Source organism: Nerophis lumbriciformis, linkage group LG11 (genome assembly GCF_033978685.3).
Source record: "Nerophis lumbriciformis linkage group LG11, RoL_Nlum_v2.1, whole genome shotgun sequence".
Classification (NCBI taxonomy): Eukaryota; Metazoa; Chordata; class Actinopteri; order Syngnathiformes; family Syngnathidae; genus Nerophis; species Nerophis lumbriciformis.
The window spans coordinates 12,464,935-12,473,426 of record NC_084558.2 but is presented as its reverse complement, the minus strand read 5'-3'; positions in this window follow the sequence as shown (position 1 = coordinate 12,473,426).

Here is an 8,492-nt window from a genome sequence, read left to right as displayed (position 1 = left end):
TAATTATCCAATATCAGGGATTTAATCCAATATAAATCAAGCATCGAATTAGATAACATTTAAAATGTTCAGTTCCCCACTAGGTTTTCACAAGTCAATATCTGTGTGGATTTTTGTGTTATTCAAATATATTTTGTTTAAATTGTTTAATTGTTTACAAACTTCAGTATGATCAATGGACACAGGAGGGCTTTGGGGGCATAAATATTTACGAAACAAAACAAAAAATAAATCAACAACAAATATATATATATATATATATATATATATATATATATATATATATATATATATATATATATATATATATATATATATATATATATATATGACCCCAAAAGAGACAAGCGGTAGAAAACGGATATATATATATATATATATATATATATATATATATATATATATATATATATATATATATATATATATATATATATATATATATATATATATATATATATATATATATATATTACCATGAATTGATTACGTGGACCCCGACTTAAACAAGTTGAAAAACTTATTCGGGTGTTACCATTTAGTGGTCAATTGTACGGCATATGTACTGAACTGTGCAATCTACTAATAAAAGTTTCTATATATATATATATATATATATATATATATATATATATATATATATATATATATATATATATATATATATATATATATATATATATATATATTAGAGATGCGCGGTTTGCGGGCGCAACCGCGGAGTCCGGAGTTCGGGCGGATGAAATTTTAAAAAATTTGATTTTATCCGCGGGTCGGGTCGGGTGGTTAAAAAAAAATTAGATTTTAAATAGATTCAGGCGGGTGGCAGTTAAACCAATTCGGAAATATATATACATAGTTAAATGTTGTTACCCACATACGAAAAACGAGCAGGCACCTGCAGCATATGCCACAACAGAAGAAAAAAAAAAAAAGAGATGGACACTTTTACGGAGCGGAGAAGGGACGCCTCGCCGGGGTCCGGGACCGAGGCCCCTTCCCCCGAGAGGGCCCCACCGGGAGCCGTAGCTGAGGCGATCCGCGAGAAGGGCCCGACACACGTCCAGGGTCACCACCGCGCCCACCGCACCGACACCCCGCCTCGTCCGCCTTCGCCGCGGCCGGCGTCACGCGCAGCAGGTAAGCAGCTTACCTGCCCGCCACCCCCGTGGCCGGGGGCTCGTAACAGGGGTCACTACGTGCGCTCCGCCCGCGCAGCTTACCTGCCCGCCACCCCTGTTGCCGGGGGCGCGTAACAGGGGTCACTCCGCGCGCAGTGCGCTCACGAAAGGGGTGGGGATCACCCTGGTTGATATAGACAGCAGCTAGGACGGTGGCCATGGAAGTTGGAACCCGCTAAGGAGTGTGTAACAACCCACCTGCCGAATCAACTAGCCCTGAAAATGGATGGCGCTGGAGCGTCGGGCCCATATACCCGGCCGTCGCCTGCAGCGAGACGCGCTTGGAGGTGCGCTCAGCGCGGCTCCCATATGATTGCGCACTGGTGTGCGTCTGGGTCGTGACAGCGTGGCACACGAATGTCTGTGCTGCATTGGATCAGTCTCCTTTCTTGAACAGGCAAAAGCTTTATAACCTCACTAATGCCTTGCATCGTCTATATTAGATATATAACAACGGGCGGATGCGGGCGGATGCGGTTCTGATCAAATGTTAGATCAAGTGGATTGCGGATGGTTGACGACTTTCTGATGCGGTTGCGGATGAAATAATTGCCTATCCGCGCATCTCTAATACATATACATATATATATATATATATATATATATATATATATATATATATATATATATATATATATATATATATTAGTGATGGGTCCGGCAACACCGATGCATCGGCGCATGCGTCGAGCTCATAGAGCGAAACCCTGTGTTGGTGCGCGTACCGCTTTTAGAAAGTCACGTGACCAATCATGAGCTGTTTTGGTCATGTGACCGATACGCGAACTGTGTCGCACTCCCGCCTCCAATGTGCCCTGTGAGCGGGTCTTTTCTATAGCCGGAGAAATAATAACTAAGAAGAGATGACTGAAGTGTTGATAACAACCAAACTTACCCCCCCCCCCCCCCCCCCCCCCGCCCCTCTATAGCCCACACCCCGGATTATAAATAATGTAAATAATTCAATGTATATACTCTGATGATTAACTTGTGTGATGACTGTATTATGATGTTAGTATATATCTGTATCATTAATCAATTTAAGTGGACCCCGACTTAAACAAGTTGAAAAACTTATTTGGGGGTTACCATTTCGTGGTCAATCGTACGGAATATGTACTTCACTGTACAACCTACTAAAGTCTCAATCAATCAATGTAAGAAATCGTTGGAAAAACTGTTTTTTTTTAAATAAAAATGTGTAAAAAATAAATTTAAAAAAATCCCATTCCACAAGCATCCTCATTCACAACACATTCTCTTAGATTTCCATGTTATTATACATGTTCACATTTTTTATTGACTGTATCTAAAAAAGATAAAAATATATTTTTATTTAAATGAAGATATGAAATAATCCTAACTGAAATACAATGACTTGGTTTATATTATTGTATATACTAGGTCATAAAATCAGTGTCAGTTGAGTAGGTCCATTGGTTGCCTGTAGGGATTTTTAATGTCCAGCAGATGTCAGTATTTAGTGAAACAGTATCGACGCAGTATCAATACAGTTTTGCAATGTGTGGAAACGCTTCATGACGCCTCATCAACCCATCACTAATATATATATATATATGTATGTATGTGTATATATATATATATATAGGGCAGCACGGTGGAAGAGGGGTTAGTGCATCTGCCTCACAATACGAAGGTCCTGAGTAGTCTTGGGTTCAATCTCGGGCTCGGGATCTTTCGGTGTGGAGTTTGCATGTTCTCCCCGTGACTGTGTGGGTTCCCTCCGGGTACTCCGGCTTCCTCCCACCTCCAAAGACATGCACCTGGGGATAAGTTGATTGGCAACACTAAATTGACCCTAGTGTGTGAATGTGAGTGTGAATGTTGTCTGTCTATCTGTGTTGGCCCTGCGATGAGGTGGCGACTTGTCCAGGGTGTACCCCGCCTTCCGCCCGATTGTAGCTGAGATAGGCTCCAGCGCCCCCCGCGACCCCAAAGGGAATAAGCGGTAGAAAATGGATGGATGGATGGATGTGTGTGTGTGTGTGTGTGTGTGTGTTCTGGCAATGTGTACTTATTGGGGACGTCGCTCTGTTTACAAAGTCACTTTAGGGGACCTTTGACGTTATGGGGACAAAATAAAAGGTCCCCTGAAGGGAAACCTGTTTACGTGCGCGCGTGCGTGCGTGCGTGTGTGTGTGTTCATGCAGCACCCCAACATTTTTTTATTTGCTTCAAATGTTCTGCCCTGTCGTCCCCCCCTGAATTGAAGAGGTGCTGCAAAGAGGAATGGGTGAATCTTCCCAAAAATGTATCGAGCTTGTGACGTCATTGTCAACAAAAAATTGAGGCTGTAATTGTAAATTAAAAAGTAGTGAGCAAAGGCTGTGAACACTTTGGTGATTTTTTATTCTTTTTTAATATCAAAAACCTACTTTACATTGTCCTTATGGGGAATGTACATTTGTTATGTACAGGGCCAGGCTGTAGTTATTCAAGGCTCTAACTTTATTCCACACTTTATTGAATTAATTGTATCACGTGATACAATTAATTCAATAAAGTGTGGAATAAAGTTAGAGCCTTGAATAACTACAGCCTGGCCCTGTACATAACAAAATGTGGAAATTGTAAAGCGCTGTGAATATTTTCTGTTTGCATCGTACAGTAGTACTTTAACTAAGGAAGCAAGATGGCGGCCACATGGTAGCAGCTAGGCTGAGTGTGTCGCGTCTGCTCCTTCATGCCTAATTAACTTTAAATCCGCCGATACTAACTCTCTCCTAACAACACATTAAACCAATAAGTTTGCTGTTTGTACATGTTTATTTTCTGATTCCTCTAAAAATGCCGAAAACCAGAGGAAATCAGACTGATGCGGAACCCGAACTGTCTATGGCGTCTTTGACCACTTTGCTCGAGTCCCATCGGGAATCTCTATCCAAAGACTTCAAAACTTCGCTCGCAGCTATAGAGAGCAAACTGGACGAAGTACAAGCCACAGTATCTGCAAATTCTGCCAAACTTCTAAATCTTGAGATTACGGCTAATGACATGGAAAGCCGCGTGCGAACTCTGGAAACATCCATTACAGCACTAGCAGACAAAAATACCAAACTGGCAGTCAAAGTTTTAGACCTTGAGTCCCGCAGCCGCCGCAATAATATCAGAATAATTGGCTTACCTGAATCCATTGAGGGTCCACAACCTACTGCTTTCTTCTCCAACATGCTGGTGGAAGTCTTCAGCGACATCCTGGACTCCCCACCCGAATGCGAGCGCGCCCACAGGTCCCTCGCCCCCAAACCTCCAGCAAGCCAGCGACCGAGACCGGTTATCATCAAGCTCCTCAGGTTCCAGGAAAAGGACGCGATTATCCGGGAAGCCCGGTCCAAGAGAGGAAAGCTGAAGTTCCGTGGTCACTCTATCTTGGTCTTTGAGGATTATCCACCCGAATTTGTCGATCAGCGAAAGGAATACAGCGATGTCATGTCGAAGCTCTTCAAGTTAGGTCTCAGACCTGCCCTGCGTTACCCAGCCAAACTTTCCATCATGGTGGAGACAGGCAGGAGATCCCTCTCCTCGGTCGATGAGGCTAAGGCAGTGGTTCTCAAACTTTTTTTGTCATCCCCCACTTTGGACAAGGGGGAGTTTTCAAGCCTCACCTGCCCCCATCGCCCCAACAGAGCGCTAATGCCAAGCTTTAACATTTTCAAATTTATTGAACATCAAGTTGTATACATTCCAACTCAATAACATAAAATAACATCAAGTTCAATGATAAATAAAATAACTGTGCAGCTGTGGTACAACTTGCATCAAGTTCAATAATAAATAAAATAACTTCCATCAAGTTCAATAATAAATAAAACAAAAGTGTTATAACTTGCATCAAGTTCAATAATAAATCAAAAAAAGTGTTATAACTTGCATCACGTTCAATAATAAATCAAAAAAAGTGATATAACTTGCATCAAGTTCAATAATAAATCAAAAAAAGTGTTATAACTTGCATCAAGTTCAATAATAAATCAAAAAAAGTGTTATAACTTGCATCAAGTTCAATAATAAATCAAATGACTTGCATCAAGTTCAATAATAAATCAAAAAAAGTGTTATAACTTGCATCAAGTTCAATAATAAATAAAACAAAAGTGTTATAACTTGCATCAAGTTCAATAATAAATAAAATAACTTCCATCAAGTTCAATAATAAATAAAACAAAAGTGTTATAACTTGCATCAAGTTCAATAATAAATCAAAAAAAGTGTTATAACTTGCATCACGTTCAATAATAAATCAAAAAAAGTGATATAACTTGCATCAAGTTCAATAATAAATCAAATAAAAGTGTTATAACTTGCATCAAGTTCAATAATAAATCAAAAAAAGTGTTGTATCTTGCATCACGTTCAATAATAAATCAAAAAAAGTGTTATAACTTGCATCAAGTTCAATAATAAATCAAATAAAAGTGTTATAACTTGCATCAAGTTTAATAATAAATCAAATAAAAGTGTTATAACTTGCATCAAGTTCAATAATAAATCAAATAACTTGCATCAAGTTCAATAATAAATCAAAAAAGGTGTTATAACTTGCATCAAGTTCAATAATAAATAAAACAAAAGTGTTATAACTTGCATCAAGTTCAATAATAAATCAAAAAAAGTGTTATAACTTGCATCAAGTTCAATAATAAATCAAATAACTTGCATCAAGTTCAATAATAAATACAATAAAAGTGCCACTTTGCAATCTTTGCAAAAAAAAAGGAGGAGCTATGCATTTGGCAAGACAGGGCAAGTGACAGCACTTTCCCCCAGGAGAGCCACCTTGCTTCACTGTGAAACAGCACGGCTGTATGATCAGCTCCCATTTCCTCACACAGTGCAGAGAACAGTCGCACTTTCAGTGGTCGTGTTTTGATCAAATTTACCGCGCTCACAACATGTTAAAACATCATTGAGTTCGGGGCTGAGCTGCCTTGACGCGAGTGCTTCCCGGTGAATGACACAGTGTGTGCCCGTCACATTTTTGTTTCTCTGCAGGCGCTGGCTCTGGCTCGACGACCTTTGAGGTGCGAGTCACAAATGTATATATTTGTGTAATTGTGCTCCACACATTAGCCTGCTACCCATCCGCGCGAAAGTTTGTTCCGCTTAGCCCCGCCCCCATTAGTTACTGTTGCTATGTCTGTCAAACTTTCGCTCGTACCGAGAAATATAAAGCCTACAGTAAAAATAAGTACCGGTAATTTCCATTTATTTATATAGCGGATTTCACAGACAGAATCACAAAGTGATTTACAGTGTGTATAGAAAATGAAAGCATAGTAAAAAAAATAATCCAAGAATATAATTTTTATCTTTTTTCCTTCACACTTTTGATTGATTGATTGAAACTTGTATTAGTAGATTGCACAGTGCAGTACATATTCCGTACAATTGACCACTAAATGGTAACACCCCAATAAGTTTTTCAACTTGTTTAAGTCAGGTCATGTGACCGCCTGGCTCTGTTTGATTGGTCCAACGTCACCAGTGACTGCATCTGATTGGTGGAACGGAGTCAAACGTCACTAGTGACTGCATTTTATTGGTGGAACGGAGTGAAACGTCACCAGTAAGGCAGGCACTTTGAAGGTCTGTCTGACAGACCAAAACAAACAAAGCGTGCATTAACAGATCGATAAAAATTAGTAGCGAGTAGCGAGCTGAATGTAGATAAAAGTAACGGAGTAAAAGTAGCGTTTCTTCTCTATAAATATACTCAAGTAAAAGTAAAAGTAAGTTGCATTAAAACTACTCTTAGAAGTACAATTTATCCCAAAAGTTACTCAAGTAGATGTAACGGAGTAAATGTAGCGCGTTACTACCCACCTCTGCTAATATATAAAGGGGTGGAACCGTTTGTTGTAACAAATAATATTTCTATTAAATAGGCTTTACTTTGCATTTTAATTAACGTGGGATTATTTTTTTGTATTTAGAAATAATAGTATCAACTTTTTTTTTTTTTCTCCAACATTTGTGGCACTGGCGTGGCGCCCCCTGATGGACGGCGCCCTTAGCATTTGCCTATACGGCCTATGCCACGGGCCGGCCCTGACTGCAACTATGATGATGTAATCAAACTCCAAACTGTGGTCAAAGGTATGGTAATTAAGGGAAATGTTGTTAAGCCAGATCAGATGTGTGAAATATGTACAAAAGGCAAGTTTACCCAAACGAGAAATAGGGAGCTAGATGCTAAAGCAAATAAACCCCTGGAGTTAATCCATACAGACCTAGCAGGGCCAATGAAAACTGAAAGCATAGAAGGACACAAATACGCACAATGTTTCACAGATGACTATTCAGGTGCTGTATTAGTATATTTTCTTAAGTCAAAAAGTGATGCAGTAGCTGCAACAGAAAAGTTCTTAGCAGATGTAGCACCCTATGGAGATGTGAAGTGTATACGTTCAGACAACGGCACTGAGTTTACAAACAGAGAGTTCCAAATGTTACTAACAAAGAACAAAATAAGACATGAGACGTCAGCGCCTTATTCGCCACACCAAAATGGCACAGCAGAGAGAGAATGGCGAACACTGTTTGACATGGCTAGATGCTTACTGATAGAAAGCAAACTACCAAACTATTTGTGGAACTATGCCATTCAAACAGCAGCTCATGTTAGAAACAGGTGTTACAATAGACGGACAAAGAAAACAGCATATGAGTTACTTACAGGAAAAGTACCAAATGTGTCACAAATGCAAAAGTTTGGGTCTACATGCTTTAGTTACAAACAAGAAAAAGGAAAACTAGACTCCAAAAGTGAGCAGGGCATTTTCATAGGATATGATAAAATCAGCCCAGCCTTCCTTGTATATTATCCAGAAATGGAAAAGGTCCAAAAGATCAGATTGGTGAGATTCGCAACCAAAACAAGTGTAGAGAGAGAGACACAAACTTTGGAGCCATACGCAGGACATGACATTGGAAACAGAGACAATGCAGTCTGTGACAGTGACCAGAAGGATGAGGACAGAGTTCAACCTGAAAACAAACCTGAGGATTTAAATGAGCAGAAAGATGTGGAACAGTCAGCGGCAAATGCCGAAACAGAAATCAGAAAGAATCCATTCAGGATAAAACAAAAGCCAGTTTATTTACAAGATTTTGAGACTGATGATTCATTGGACAGATTACAAACATGCGTTGATTTCTGTTATCGAGCAGTTTGTGACATTCCAGAAACTTATCAGGAAGCCGTGTTATCATCCAAGTCAATGCACTGGAAAAACGCCAATGGATGAGGAGATGAACTCACTAGTGGAAAATGACACATTCCAGTTGACT